The sequence below is a fragment of the Pan paniscus genome, chromosome 2, assembly GCF_029289425.2.
Source record: "Pan paniscus chromosome 2, NHGRI_mPanPan1-v2.0_pri, whole genome shotgun sequence".
Taxonomy (NCBI): domain Eukaryota; kingdom Metazoa; phylum Chordata; class Mammalia; order Primates; family Hominidae; genus Pan; species Pan paniscus.
Window position 1 is genome coordinate 118,765,444 of NC_085926.1, and position 16,182 is coordinate 118,781,625.

The 16,182-nt window shown below is 39.2% G+C and overlaps 1 pseudogene; it reads left to right on the forward strand.

Annotated features, from left to right (window-relative positions):
* Positions 1-2,673: 2,673 nt before the first annotated feature.
* LOC100976727 (nucleosome assembly protein 1-like 1) lies at positions 2,674-9,786 on the forward strand (annotated as a pseudogene).
* The last annotated feature ends 6,396 nt before the right edge of the window (positions 9,787-16,182 follow it).

Consider the following 16,182-nt stretch of genomic DNA (forward strand, 5'->3'; position numbering starts at 1 on the left):
AGGTGGGAGGCTGATCCAGCCAGACATGAACCTGTCGGGTGGGGAACAGGCAGCTAGCTCTCCCTCCTTTTGCTACCCCGCTAGTGCTCACATTAGAATGTACAGATTTATAAAGTGAAAACGTGATCAACCAGTTAGCAAAACACAAAGACTGGAGCAAGCCGTAGGGCATTGTTTGTAGGCTTGCTAACAGATGTCCGGCTGGAACCCCTCTTCCCAGCTGTAGATCACACTGAAGCCCTTGTTAGAGTAGGAGAAAGAGGAGCCCTGGGACCTGCCCTTTTCACAAATCCTGGGCCACTGGAGTCTACATTTTGTTTTCATGCCATTGTAAAAAAAAATTTAAAAAGACACAAAAAAACAGGACTTATTTTGGAAACTGTCACCAGTGAAGTCACCAAGGACTTAAAGACATAAAATACAAAGATGGAAAAATGTCGAGGAAGCTGCATCCCTTCATATTTGCCCAGCAAAATTTTGCACGAACATCCATCCTTAATGAGAGTCATCAAGCCCAAATTTCCAAATGGTCTTGGCTGCCAGAATTCTAGTTACAATCAGCTTCTCCCCATTCCCATTTTCCCTTAAATACCCTGGTTGTGGGTTGCATTTTTCAATGCTGTGATTAAAGAAGGAAAATGATTTCAGGGTCACTCTTCACACCAAAATACATGTTTCAAAATGTTCTTTTCTAAACTTTGCTCCGATTGGTAGCACTTAGTACACAAGGCCTTGCACACAATAGGTGCTCAGTAAATAATTTGTTCAATTAAATTGAATCAGACTTCATTTTTCTAAACTAAGAAAAAAATTGAGTGTGCTTTCTTATTACCACCACTGGCCTGATTTCTCTTCTACCGTGCTGTCAACTTGCCTTTCCATGTCTGTAGCCTTAACCCAGCCCCTAACACAAAGACATGCAAACACAGTCCCACACTATCCCATTCAAGTGTTTCTATTGCTCCTTTATGGGTCTGCTTATGGTATTTACTTTGTTAAATGAGAGAGGAAGCGAAAAGAATAATGTCTAAGAGTCAAAAGACGTGGATTCTCCTCCTACTTTTGTCATTACTTTGGATCTTAGGTAAGTGACTATGCGCTCAGATTCCTCATCTCTGAAGTAGTAATAATAATATATATGCCTGACCTACCTCCCAGGATTGTTGTGAATATCAAATGAGCTAATATATGTGAAAACCCTTTGAGAACAGAAAAGGCTTTTTAAAGAACTGTTCTTACAAGAACCTCACCCCAGTTCATGCACCCAGTAAAGCATCAAGAAGGTCTTCCATACTGTGTTTCCCTGGGAAATGGGTTCCTTCTCACCTCCTTTCTCCAGGAAAGGCTAACTGGCTGACCTCCTGGGACACATTTACTCTGATGAATACACTGAGGTCTAGGGTTGGGCCCTCAGCTTTACAGCATCAGAAACTGGATCTTGACGGAGCCTCTGAATTGATCAGACTAAGAGATGCTGACTCATACTAATCCACAAGAGACTGATATATAACCAGAATGCCAGTTTATTAATTTACAGTGGGAAACATTTGGCCTGATCTGCCCCTTTTCTCCCTATAGGCCAGTTGCATGGGAAGAGAGATCATCTGAAAGTTGCTCAATGAACAAGGAACTTTGACAAAGAGAGTTATATTATTCAAATGTTTGATAACATAGGGCTCTGCTCAACTGGAGCCTCTGTCTCCTCAACAGGAATCTGCTCCAGATGATCTAGATGTTTCAGGCACTGTGGCGGAAGCCCCCATTCCTGAACAATGCACACAAGAGCCAGTGTACCATGTGTGCCCTTTTCCCCACATTCCCTCTGTTGACCAACACATTGCTCTTTATATGTATTAATCCTTTTGAGACTTCTTGCAATGCACCTGTGGTTCCCAAAGCCAGTCTGCTGACCAGGAAGAAGCCGGTTGCCACAAAAGCACCTGGGATACATGTAAAGAAATAACGGGCTTGTATAGCTCTATTGGAAATTCTAATAATTAGGTCTGTGGAGGAGTCTAGGAATCTGAATGTTTACAGGCATCCCAAGTGACTCTGATCATCAGCCAGGTTGGGGAACCACTGATATAAAAGTCTTATTGGCTAATAATCTATTCTACCACTTTAAGACGACTTTGCATATTCTGATCAGATCCATTACAGACTGATTGTATAGATTAACTCTCAGAACAAAACATTATTTCCTAGTTATCAAAGGCCAATCGCTGTTGTATTCTTGAGCTTGCTTCCTTCATTCTTTCTTTCCTTCCCTCTTTCCTTCTTTTCCTTCCTCCCCCCCCCTCTCCTTTACATAAATATTTATAAATACATAATGCATAAGGAAGCTTACCAAGAGGAGGCTGTAGCAGTTGACACTCCAAGAGCCAAAACCAAAAGCTGCTGTTAGGTGATAATAGACTTGGAGGATTAGGATATATAAGCCTGGTGCACAGACCGCTCTAAGGCCAGCCAGTAATACCAAGGCCTGACATTGAACAATCTTGAGATAATTTCGCTGTGGTAAGCAACCCTGGGCCTTGGCATGCTTCCTGAGCTGATGTCCTGTAGGAAACAACATTATGCTCCCAAGTGACCTTGAGGGAAACTCCAAGAACCATGTTTCCGTCCCACTCATGACAAAGCAGACAGCTGTCTTTCCTCTCAAATATGGCTCCCATGTCGCTAGCACCTGGCAGTGCCTTGCTTCCAGCAGAGCACCAAAATCAGGACAGCAAAGTGAGAGTCAAATCTAAGGAGGGGTGCCAATGTGTGATGGGCATCTCTTTATACCAGGCTCTGTGTTCCCATACTATATATCCTATGCACCACAAAAATCACTGAAACAAGTTTCTGTATCTCCATTTTCTAGATGAAGAAATTGAGGCTCAAAGGGACTAAGTAACTTGCTAAATAAAGGTCATGCCAGCAGTAAGTGGTGGAATTGGGATTTGAATCCAAGCTCACTCCGTTCCAAATTCTATGTTCTTTCCATAATCCCATGCTGCTGAGTAAACAGGGAGGTTGGAAGTGGGAGTTTTGAACATAAGCTTCATTTGCTATGCATACTAATTTATAGATAATTTTTATAATTTCTCTATACAGAATGACATATATAAATACATTTTTTTCAAATATTCCATAACAACTATCACATTCCTACATATAAAATATACTAGCATCTAAATCTGCATTTGGTTAATCCTGATTCTTTTCTCAGGGGGAAAAAGGCGGCTATAAATAGGGATAGGATTGGGAGTCAGGATACCTAGTTTATAGTCCTGGCTCTGCCTTTCACTCACTGTGTACATTAGGAAATTCCTTTTTTCTTCCTGAGCCTCATTTTCATCATCTGTCAAAGGAAGGGTTGGATTAGATCTTTTACATGCTAGCGTTCTAAAAATCTAGTAACACTGTTACCATGTTTCTTAATTGTTTTAGATCAAAGCACAGAAATTGAACAGTAGAAAAAGAAATCTGAACACATGTATTAGAAGGTTATTTAATAATAACTAATTTTATTGAGCACTGTTTGTATGCCAGGGACTGTACTAACTAGTTTGTATTACTTATTTTGATTACTTCTTATCACATCAACTCTATTCTTATTTATCCATCTCTTAGGAATAGAGAGGTAAGTAATTTGCCCAAGATCACATGGCTGGTAAGAGGAGAAGCCAATGCTGAAATCCAAGCACAAGCCTAGGGCCAGCTCCTAAATATAGTCCTAGCTTCCACTCTTGCTTTACAGCTTCCACTCTGATGACTGTGTAGGACATTTATGAAAGTTGCATTTGGATTATCTGATCTTGGGACATGAGGAAAAAAGGACAGCACATATCAGCCCATGTAAGGGAATTTCCTAGAGACTATTGTTATGATTATCTCCCTTGGGAAAGGGAGCTGTAAAAGTTATATAGAATATGTTCAGGTTCAGAGAGTCAACTGCATCAGAGAAAACATTATACTAGTCAACAGGCCCTGGACATAAAATTACTTCTATTCCTTAATATTATTAGTGAGCTTTGTTTTCCTAACACCACGGTCATAAAAGTTAGGCCCCAGTTTCTCTGCCTGGGTTTAAGTAGGAGGAAATAAATCAAGAAGGAGAACTTTTCTTGCTCTTACTGATCCTGTGGAGGTAAAGGCAAGTGGGAGGAAGGAATGGTTGCTGGTGGGTAGATCAAGAACTATCAAAGGCTGAGTCCTGTACAGATGGGGATGCTGTATTTGATATCCACCCTATTCAAATGATGCCTTGATAGCCACCTATTGCTTCTGATCTTCCTGGACAGGGAAGTTGGGTGGCAAGGCTGAGCCATGGTCTAGGATGAACTATAAAAACATTACGAACCATTTCTATCCCCAGAGGATAACACCTGGACAAAACTACAAGAATGTCCACTCTTGGGACCAGGGATGGAATAGAGATAGAGCTACCAGCAATGTCACTACTTCTTTCTGTTTTCTTCCTTGCTCACTACCCACATTAAGTAGGACTCTTTTTCTTTTTTGTGTGCTTTGTATTGCATGTCATGCAGGTGGGTTGGAGAGAAGTGAAAAAGGCTGCCTATAAATTGCTGTAGCTAATTTAGAAGTCATTTTGCATCGTGTACCCAAGCCTACACTTTCAATAATGTCAGAAAAGTTTGCTTTACTTTTGCAATGCATCGATAGGTTAAAAGGCATTTTTATTAAACCTACAGGTGACACAAAGCTGGAAAGTATACCTATAGCTACAGAGCTAAATCAGAATTCAAAATTGTCTAGACAGTCTGGAGTTTCTTGTCTAACTCAATAACATGGAATATATCAGAAATAATTGTAGAATTCTATATTTAGGGTAAAAAGCAAACCATCATATAAGTTCAGGATGGAGATGATTACCCAAACAGCATTTGTTCATATGAAAGGACTGGGGACTTTAATTATCCACAAGTTGAATATTTTCCAACATTATGATGTGTGTGCTGGAAAAAAACAACCCAGTCTTTGACTGCATGAAGGGAAGTGAAGGAGAGATTATAGGAAGCCCTGGTCCTAGTGCAGTGGGCTGTGGTCAGACCACACTGAAGTACTGGGTTCTGTGGTAGGTACCACAATTCTTGAGGGATTTTGACCAACTTGAAGAAAAGTAATGGGTTGGTAAGGGTCAGGAAGTCAGGAATAGTTGACATAAATGATCACTTTTAGCCTAGAGAAGAAAAAAAAGTCAACCAAAGGAATACCATATCCTTGTCTGCAAATATTTAAAAGGCTCTTGTGTGACAGGCAGAATAAATTTGTTCTGCCCTGTCAAGATGTAGAGATAAAGAGCAGAAGTTAAAGAAGGCAGATTTCAGTACAACATAAGTAAGAGCTTTTCAATACCTGAGCCGTTGTCCTAAAGAAAGAGAGAGCTCCTAGCATCTAGAGGTACTACAGCTATGGCTACCTTGAAGGAGAGAGGTGAAGTGCGAAGAAGACACCACTGTCTGTTTTGCCAGGACTGGATTCATTGCTTTTATTTCACTGATATTTCATATATATTCTTGGGCCTCAACTTGGAAGCCATCAATTTTGGCTGAAGAACCAGGCCTGAGGATTCATAGCCCATGACTTTCTGAGCAGGGACTACCACTTCGGAATGCCTGAGCTTATAATACAGTCCCTTCCTTAGGAATTGTCTGAACAGTGAAACTCACTCTCTTGTACTTATCCATTTGCTTAATAACAGAAGGGCTCACTTTGCTTCTTGAGCATATGTTAGGCACTTATTTTTTTTTAATTTTTATTTATTTTTTTGAGACAGAGTTTCACTCACTCTGTCACCCAGGCTGGAGTGCAGTGAGTGCTGCGATTTCTGCTCACTGCAACCTTTGTCTACCAGGTTCAAGCAATTCTCCTGCCTCAGCCTCCTGAGTAGCTGGGATTACAGGCATACACCACTACACCGGCTAATTTTTGTATTTTTAGAAGAGGTGGGGTTTCACCATGTTAGCCAGGCTGATCTCAAACTCCTGACCCCAAGTGACTCGCCCACCTTGGCCTCCCAAAGTGCTGAGATTACAGGCATGAGCCACCATGACTGGCCATGTATTGTTTCTGCTATAGAAATATTTTATTACTCCATAGATTGTACTTTTATTTCTTTGAATTTCATTTGTTAATATTTAGACACTTTTTTCTGCTTTTAAACACGATGAGCAGACCTTTGATAATATAATAATTTTAATAATAATTAGAATTGTTACATGAAAAGAAATGAAAGTTTCTGCTCTGAGGCTTGGCTGTGCTGCTAACAATAGTGCCAGGAAGCCAGGCGCGGTAGCTAATGCCTGTAATCCCAGCACTTTGGGAGGCCAAGGCAGGCAGATTATGAGGTCAGGAGTTCAAGACCAGCCTGGCCAGCATGGTGAAACCCTGTCTCTGCTAAAATTACAAAAAAAAAAAAAAAAAAAAAATTATCCGGGCATGGTGGCGTGTGCCTGTACCCCCAGCTACTTGGGAGACTGAAACAGGAGAATCGCTTGAACCCAGGAGGCGGAGGTTGCGTTGAGCTGAGATCACGCCACTGCACTCCAGCCTGGTGACAGAGCGAGACTCCATCTCAAAAAAACAAAAAACAAAAAACAAACAATAACGCCAGGAGACATCACCCTGCAAGGTACATCTATTCAGCCCCTAAGAGAGTCACTATCATGCCCCAACCCATCTTTATCCTACTAGGAAAGGCAGGTAGTCTCATTCTTAAAATCCATCATCCAGGAGCTTAGGAGAAATAAAATCTAAATTTCTTTTCAGGAGATGTAAGAGATTGGAAAAACTGGTCCTTTTGTTTTTCACACACTACTCAACACAACACTTCTGACACTGGATGGGTGAATTATTTTCCCCGTACACCAAATAATTTTGCACTGGACATGGGGGGGGGCATCCTAAAATTCAGTTCTGACACATCTACCTAGAGTTAGAGTCAGATCTCACAGGTTGAGGGCTCAGCCTCTCAAGACTCCCTCTCACTTTAGATGCCAACTGCAAGTCCCAGGTTGCAGCCTGTACTCCTGACTGACTGGCTATAAATTAGGGTTCCCATAACCCCCCTCCTCAGGTTTTATTAATTTGTTAAAGTGGCTCACAAAATTCACGGAAACATATTTACCCATTTATTGTAAAGGGTTTTATAAAGGATACAGAAGAATAGTCAGATGGAGAGATGCCTAGGGCAAGGCATGTGGGAAGGGGTGCAGGGCTTGGCAGACCACCCTCCAGGCACCTTTACGTAGTCAGCTCTCCAGTGGCTCCCTGAACCCACTTCCCTTGGGTTTTTATGGAGGCTTCATTACATAGGCATGATTGATGATATCACTGGCCATTGGTGATTAACTCAACTGTTAGCCCCTCTCCCCTCCTGGGAGGTCGAATGGTGGAACTAAATATTCCAACCCTCTAATTACAGGATTGGTTCCCCTGGCAAACCAATAGAGATGGGGTTTTGCCATGCTGCCCAGGCTGGTCTCAAACTCCTGAGCTCAAGCGATCCTCCCGTCCCAGCTTCCCAAAGTGCTGGGATTATAGGCATGAGCCACTATGCTCGGCCATCTTCTCATTTTTATAACAGTCCAATTCCCTAAGATAAACCCATGGTTAAGTTTCTAGTTTCAATATCTTACAACCAAATAAATGTAGTAGTTAAGAGTTCTGACTTTAATGTCAGATAGACCAGGGTTGATGTACAGAGTACCCACTGAGAAGTTACTTACTTTGTTTAGATTCCTTATATGTAAATTCACATACTTCTAAAGAGGATTAAGTGAGATAAAATACATAATGTGCTTAGCACAGTGCCAGGCCCAGAGTCAGTGCTCAGGAAATGTTAGAGCTCATTAATATGTATTATAATCAAATAAAATATGAGAAGACTGAAAATAGAAAGAAGAAAAAAAATCACCCATAGTTCCACCACCTGAACTGATTTTTAACTATTTTCATTTTGTCTTTTATCTGTGTGTAAGAGAAAGAAATGTTATATATAATTCTGAGAGGCAGTCCTGGTAGCTAGAATGCCCTTTGTTTGCCAAGTCTTCATAGGTGGTGGGGATAAAATCTGGAGGTGGAAGCTGGGGTGTGTGAGTGCAGAAGTGCTCTGCATAATGAAGGAAAAGGCAAATGAGATTCTCTAAGGGAGAAATAGTTTAATCCCTAGGTTAGATCTTTTAAGCACTCCCTAAAGACAGAGAAGGAAGCCATTAAATGTTCTGAGTCTAGACTAGATCACCTTTTTGATATCTTTTATACCAGTTCCGAATTTGCTGAGAGTACTAAGTCCCTGAGAGCTGAGCCTGAGATACTTGTGCCGAGGGCCCTTTATCAATCCTTCTATCTCCTTCAAGTCATTCTTTCCTGACCCATTCCTCCTAGGGCAGCCATGGTGGTCTCTTCCATGTTTCCCTATCTCAGGTCAGGCTCTTTTGAAAGTGGGTGTACACATGAGCCATCTTAAATCACATTAGTCAGTAGTGCTGCGGATGCCTTATTAGTAGGGAATCTGGATCAGGAAGATTGCTTTCCTATGGGCTTGGGTAAAAGCCACTAGAACCCAAGGAGACAATACTTGTCCAAACTGATTTATAACCAAAAGCTAATGTTACTGACTGATAACCCAGGGAAAAAATTTATTTACCACTAAAATCTAAGAGCCAATATTTTAATTTAATAATTTACTTTTCTTTGTTTACTTCTATTCACAAGTTGAATATTTTAGATTGGTTTGAAAGTTATCACTTCTCTATGCTCTTCTCTATCAGCCTCTATTTGATAAGTGATTTGAGATTATTAATGCAATTTATGAACCTACAGAAGAAGAATGTGAATAGATACCAGATGAAGATGGCAAGATTTCGGAGGAGTTGAAAGAAAAGGCCAAGATTGAAGAAGAGAAGAAGGATGAAGAAAAAGAAGAGCCCATAGGAATTCCTGAATTTTGGTTAACTATTTTTAAGAATGTTGACTTGCTTAGTGATATGCTTCAGGAACATGATGAACCTATTCTGAAGCACTTTAAATATATTAAAGTGAAGTTCTCGGTTGCTGGCCAGCCTATGAGTTTTGTCTTAGAATTTCACTTTGAACCCAGTGAATATTTTACAAATGAAGTGCCAACAAAGACATATAGGATGAGGTCAGAACCAGATGATTCTGGTCCCTTTTCTTTTGATGGACTAGAAATTATGGGTTGTACAGGGTGCCAGATAGATTGGAAAAAAAGGAAAGAATGTCACTTTGAGAAACATTAAGAAGCAGCAGAAACACAAGGGACATGGGACAGTTTGTACTGTGACTAAAAGAGTTTCTAATGACTCTTGCTTTAATTTTTTTGCCCCTCCTGAAGTTCCTGAGAGTGGATATCTGGATGATGCTGCTGAAGCTATCCATGCTGCAAACTTCCAAATCAGTCACTTTTTACCTGAGCGTATAATCCCAAGATCAGTGTTATATTTTACTGGAGAAGCTATTGAAGATGTTGATGATGATTATGATGAAGAAGGCAAAGAAGCAGATGAGGAAGGGGAAGAAGAAGATAAGGAAAATGATCCAGACTATGAACCAAAGAAAGATCAAAACGCAGCAGAGTGCAAGCAGCAGTGAGGCAGGATGTATGTGGCCTTGAGGATAACCTGCACTGTAATAGCCTAAACACAACTCTTATTTACTTACAGCCTTATGTTTTCGTATTTTCTTGGTAGACTATGCAACTTTTTTAAAGGACAGGAAACTGATATTTTAAAGACCAATTTGTCCTATCTAGCATTTTAACTAGTTTTTCCGCCAGATATTTTGAATGCACAAATTCTGTCACGCATGTTCGTTAATTGCTACGTAATTTGGTTCTTCTGGAATATTTTCATGTAGCTCTTGGAGTACAACTGTGAAAATTAACAACTGCTAAGTGAAATACTTTCTTTTCATAATTTTTTCCTTGATGAGCCAAAGTATTTTTTTCAGCTGGTTGTTGAATAGGGTTAAGTCTGCTTGGATTAGTTGTGACCTTCTTTAATATGTTACAGAAATGCAGTGACTTATATTAAGACAATTCATTGTTTTAAAATAAAATTGGCAAGACAACTATATGGTTAAGAATTTCCAGTATGAACACATCCAATAACTGCATTAGATTGTTAATGGATTATTGTGTTATAGGTGACAGTTAACGGTAAAGTAACCTGACTCAGGATAGTTACTGGTACCACAGTGAGGTGAATAAAACAGGATTTTCAGAAGTTACCCTCAATTTAACTATACTTTTAAATTTAAACTCCATTAACTACGCATCTTTTCTTTGTGGTAAAGTCTACCTTCTGCTTCCCTGGAAAGGAAGAATTTACATCATCTGACAGGCCTATTTTCAAGTTATTTGCTGTTTGTTTGCTTGTTTTTGTTTTTGCAGCCTAAAAGAAAAATTTCAAATACAATTTTAGTTCTTACAAGATAATGTCTTAATTTTGTACCAATTCAGGTAGAAGCAGAGGCCTAGCTGGAATTAAGGGTTACACACAGTTTTTACCACATTATTGAAGAGAAGGGTACCAGCTTTGGAAAGAGATACTATACTAATAAGCAAGTGTGGAAGAAGAAGAGGAAGAAGAAGAGAAGAAGAAGAGGAGGAGGAGGAGGAGGAGAAGGAGGAAGAAGAAGAAGAAGAAGAAGAAGAAGAAGAAGAAGAAGAAGAAGAAGAAGAAGAAGAAGAAGAAAATCTTCAGTTATTTGATGCTTTTTGTAAAAAAAAAATTAAAGTTCATTTTCTTTGGGTTAGAGCTAGAGAAAAGGCCCCAAACTTCTGTGGTTTCTTCTAATTCTTATTGCTTAAAGTATGAATATGTCACTTACCCATGCTTCTGTTTACTATGTATTAAAATGGGTAGTACTGTTTACCTAACTACCTCATGGATGTGTTAAGGCATATTGAGTTAAATCTCATAAAATGTTTCTCAATCTCGTTAACAGCTCAAAATTTTGGGCCTATTTGTAATGTCAGTGTGACACTCAGCATTTTGTTCACACCACACTTTGATAACTAAATTGGAAAACAAAGGTTAAGTACCTCTGTTCTGGACCTGGGCAGGCAACACTCTTTTAGATCTTTTTGTTGCTCTCATTTGTATAGAAGTGGATGGATGCACTATTTCACAAAGTCCAAGAATTTTTTTCAGGTATTTTTGATGACTGTATAGCAGTAAATACTACTTGGATAGCACTATAGTATTGTAGTCATGAGACTAAAGTGGACATAAGACTATTTTTGATAAAAGATGCCATTAAATTTCAGACTGTAGAGCCACATTTACAATACCTCAGGCTAATTACTGTTAAATTCGGGGTTGAATTTTTTTTGACGACAGCGAGGGTGGACTTTTGGGTTGTCATTTAGAGGAAGGTCTAGATTTTCTGCTGTTAATAAAATTACATTCAATTCATTTTTAAAGGTGATGAAAACTTCCTTTTTGAGAAGTTAGTGTTAAGGTCTTGGAATGTGAACACATTGTTTGCAGTGCTATCCATTCCTCTCCTGAGATTTTTAACTTACTACTGGAAATCCTTAACCAATTATAATAGCTTTTTTCTCTTTATTTTCAAAATGATTTCCTTTGCTTTGATTAGACACTGTGATTTTTTTTGTAACCATAGTTCATCTAAATTCAGCTTTTTCTAACTTTAAAGCTAGAATCCCATTTCTAATGAACTGAAGTAGCAAAATCATCTTTTCATTCTTTTAGGAAATAGCTATTGCCAAAGTGAAGGTGTAGATAATACCTAGTCTTGTTATATAATGAGGACGTGGTTTGCAGAAGAATTTTCTTTATAAAATTGAAGTTTCAAGGGATGTCAGTGTTTATGCCACTTTTCCTGTTCCAAAATGATTCCATTCCATACTAGAAATTTGAAGTATGTAACTTGAAATCCTTAATAAAATTAGGATTTAATTATATAAAAAAAGAAAATTATTACTTCTCCATTAAGTAAATCTGGAACCTAAAGATTGAAGATTCTGTGTGTTGCCAGAATCACAACTCGATTAGAAAGGTTAAGAGGTAAAAAGAATGAAATGGAATAGGCCCTCTCTATTTCTATGGCTAACCTTTGGGAAAAAAAATTTATAGTAACAGAAGCTTCTTCATTAGCCACCTATGGATAGATTTTAGGCTGAGTCTAATTCACAGTGATTACCCCTCTCTAAGAACCATGGGGGAACTAGTCACTCAGCTTGATAGAGATTGTTAGGAAAGGGGGAAAATAAATCTGGAAATCTTGGATAAAAATCACTAGAGAAGATGTTAGAGAATGTCCTACAAATAAATACTACATATAAATGTTCTTTAAGCGTTTGGTAGAAAGTTGGCCAAGATGACCCCTAGCAGGTGCACAAACTAAATTGGGGTGGGAATGGGAGTGAGGACAGGTAAAATTTGGAAGCAGCAAGAGCTTCCCAGGCAAAGTCAGGACCTTTTGGGGAATGCAACTGGAAACAGGGGCAGTGTAAGAGGAAAAGAGCTCAGCACTATGAGTCCAGAGTGTCAAGCCCAAAGAGTCCAAAAGCTGAGGTTCTGGCTTTGCCAAGATACCAACATAGAAGGTAGGAGTGCATAGAGATGACTGGGGAATCCCAGGTAACCAAAAGATTCAGGCTCAGAGGAGCCATTAGGGCTTCAAGGGAAGTTTTCCTTGCACACATTTCAGGATTATTTGGCCCCTATATTAACTAGTACTTTTTAGCTTCAAGTAAAAAACAATCTGATAAAAAGCGTGGCTTAAGTAAAATGGAAATGCGCCTTTCTCTCAAGCAATGTAAAGTCGAGCAGTTGTTAGTCCAGAGCTCGTATAGAAGCACCACAATGTCAGAGAATCCCACCCTTATTCTTTCAGATGCCAACATCCTTAGCATCTAGTTTTCATCTTCAGTATTGCTTCATGGTCACAGTTAGTTACTGCAGCTCCAACCATCACATCCACCATAAAGGGAGGAAGAAGAAGGAAGAGAGGAAAGCAAACTCTACTTATCAGCTAAGTCAGCCAGTCCCCTTTAAAGAGCATTCTCTTCAGTAGTCCACCCTGTGATTTCTGCTTACATCCTTTCACCAAATCTGTTTGATATGACCAATCCTAACTTAAAAAGAAGCTGTGGAAATATAGTTTTTAAACTTAGCACTGAGTTGCCTTCAATAAAATTGGAGTTCTCTTAGTAAGATAAAGGGAATTATGGACATTAAAAAGGCAATTAGAAATCTCTGCCACAACCTTCTAACCAAAGAATGCCTGAAAAGTTATTTCCAACTCCCAGTTATGTGTTGGGTGAGGCTCTAGATGTATTGATGTTCTTGGGATGCTTTTTCATGGATTCCAGGGAAGAGCAAGGCAGTTTATAGACAGCTTATTCCAACACTGGGTTTGAACTAAGTTGAATTAAGGAAAAATAATGATAATGAAAAGGGGATGCCTACAGAAACAGTCTAAAGGAAGTGAACTAATATGGTTTGACTCTTGTCCCCACCCAAATCTCATTTTGTAGCTCCCACGTGTTGTGGGAGAAACCTGGTGGGAGATAATTGAATCATGGCGGTAGGTCTTTCCCATGCTGTTCTCATGATGGTGAATAAGTCTCATGAGATCTGATGGTTTTAAAAATGGGAGTTTCCTTGCACAAGCTCTCTCTTTTCATGCTGCCATCCATGTAAGATGTGACTTGCTTCTCCTTGCCTTCCACCATGATTGTGAGGCTTCCCCAGCCACGTGGAGCTATAAGACCATTAAACCTCTTTCCTTTGTAAATTGTCCAGTCTCAGGTATGTCTTTATCAGCATCATGAAAGTGGACTAATATATGCATCATAATGGTTACAGTGTTGGGTGAGGAGATGGGATCATGACTTCTAGTTTTCTGTTATGTATTTGTATTATTTCAAGTGTTCTTGTATTTTTTTAATTTCCTATTGAATTCTTTTTTTCTATTTTAAGACTCCCTGGAGAAGGAAGGCATGTGGGCCAGCCTACTTAAAGTGAGACATATGCCCAATGTGCAAATGAGGCCAAAAGGCCACAAAATGTGTTTAGGAAACAAACCAGGGCATGTGAAATTGCACTTGCATAAACATGTTGTGTGTGTGTAATATTGATCTCCATCTCACAGGGGAGCAATAATGAGCTGGCAAAGGCTCCTGGGAGGGAAAATTAGAGGATGAGAAAGCTACTCCATGAAAGTTATTGAAGAGCAGGTGGCACGTTTGGAGGCCTGTGGTAGAAAGACCTGGGTTCTAGGCCTTTTCCCACTCTTCCCCTTAAACAGCTGCACATGATCCTGGGGAAATTAACCTATTTAGTCTTGGATTTTTAACCTATAAAATGGGAAAAGAGAATAAGAAGATAATTAAAATCCTTTGAAATAGAAATAATTTTATTTTCCGTAATTGTTGAGCCAAAAGAGAAAATGATGAAATATTTTGGGAAGTGAGGCTAAGGGGGGATGAAAATAGACAAGTAGCCTAGCATGTGAGGAGGTTTCACCAAGAGTAAAAAACTTAGAATAACATGAAAGTAAGAAAACAATTTGGGGGCAATTTTAGGTGCATAGTAGCTATGCGGAACCTTTTTAGATTGGGAGATTCACCCAATTGATGAATCGAACTCTGTTGTTGAATTGAACATCCTGATTGCAATTCTAGCACCAGGAGGGGATTCCTCATGTGCATCTGCTTGTAGCCACCCAATTAAAAGTCCCACAAAAAGGAATTAATTTTATAACTATCTAAGTCAATGAAATGGACTAATTCCCATTAGCTAGATTTCTAATGCAATTATTTTTAAATAGCATTAATTCCACAATTCTTTTAACCTTGCCATATAGCTTTCCCTAATGCCTGTTCCTCCAACCCCAAGTCCTTTTATTTTTAAACCTCTACAAGTCTTTCCCTCTTTAAATTTAGGAACATCCCCTGATCAATTTATATTCCTTTTCAAATTGCTTTTTAATTGAAGTATATGTACTTTTAAGTGGAAAATTCAGAGTGTGTGTGTGTGTGTGTGGGCACACATGCACATGCAAGAGACTGCTATGGTTCTTCTCAAACATTTTTCTGGAAAATATCTTATAATATAACATACTGCTCTAATGAGATTGCTTTTTCAAATGCAAATAATGCCCCGAATTCCGCAGAAGAAATGGAGTTTCTTTCCCTGCACTATCAGACTAATTACAATTATTTTGTTACAATAGCTCTTCCTTGAGCAAAACCTTGCTCATTCTTCCTGCCTTCGGCAACTTGAGGATAAGGAGATAAGTCTGTTTCCTGGGTTGGTGGGTAAGCCAATGAGCAGAATCTTAAGGAAGAGGAAGAAGAATAGTGGAAATTTAGCCCAAATTCAGTGGAAATCCAGGCTCCTTTCCTTCAACTGTGGCCTCAATGCATCCTCTACTCTTCTATCTCTGTAAGCCTCAGCCTTCACATTTCTTTGATAAATTCGGGATTCTAAAACTTCTGGTCCAAGTTCCTGCTTTCATTTTCAGCAAATGGCACTGGCATCATTCCTCACGATTCTGCTCTTTCAAAGTCTTCCTTCACTGTAACATAGAGAGAGAAAACTGTTCTCATTCTTCTTCCCTTATTTTATCCTGTTGATCCAGATAAATAGGTACCTCTTTGTCTAAAGTTAATTCTTGCAATTTATACTCCTCCAAAATCCTGGGAGAACTTATCTCCAGATAAACCTGAAAGAGTTGGGCTATCTAGCTCTTCCTTCAAGGCCAGATTAGGTACATAATTGGAGAATAAAAACAAAACAAACAAAAACCCTGAAACAAAAATGAGCAGTCTAGGTCTTCACTAAAGTTTCTTAAGGAGATGGGGAAGGAATATACAAAACTTCCTTGAAATATATTGTTGATTTTCCTTTCTAACTCCTACTTCCTTGCCTATATCTCTTCCCTCTACTTCCCACTACCCAGTCTTTTCTTCTGGAAGTGAAATTAATTATCTGAAGCCATTTGGCTGCTATCACCTTTTCTTTCTAGTGACCCTCCCTCCTCCTCATCACATGGCACAACTAAAGCTCAACAATTAGCTGCCCAAGAAAATTTTATTTTTCTTTAGAGCTCAGGCAATTGGGTGATATACATCATTCAGCATTATAAAACAAGGATAAGAATTATACTTCATAGAGT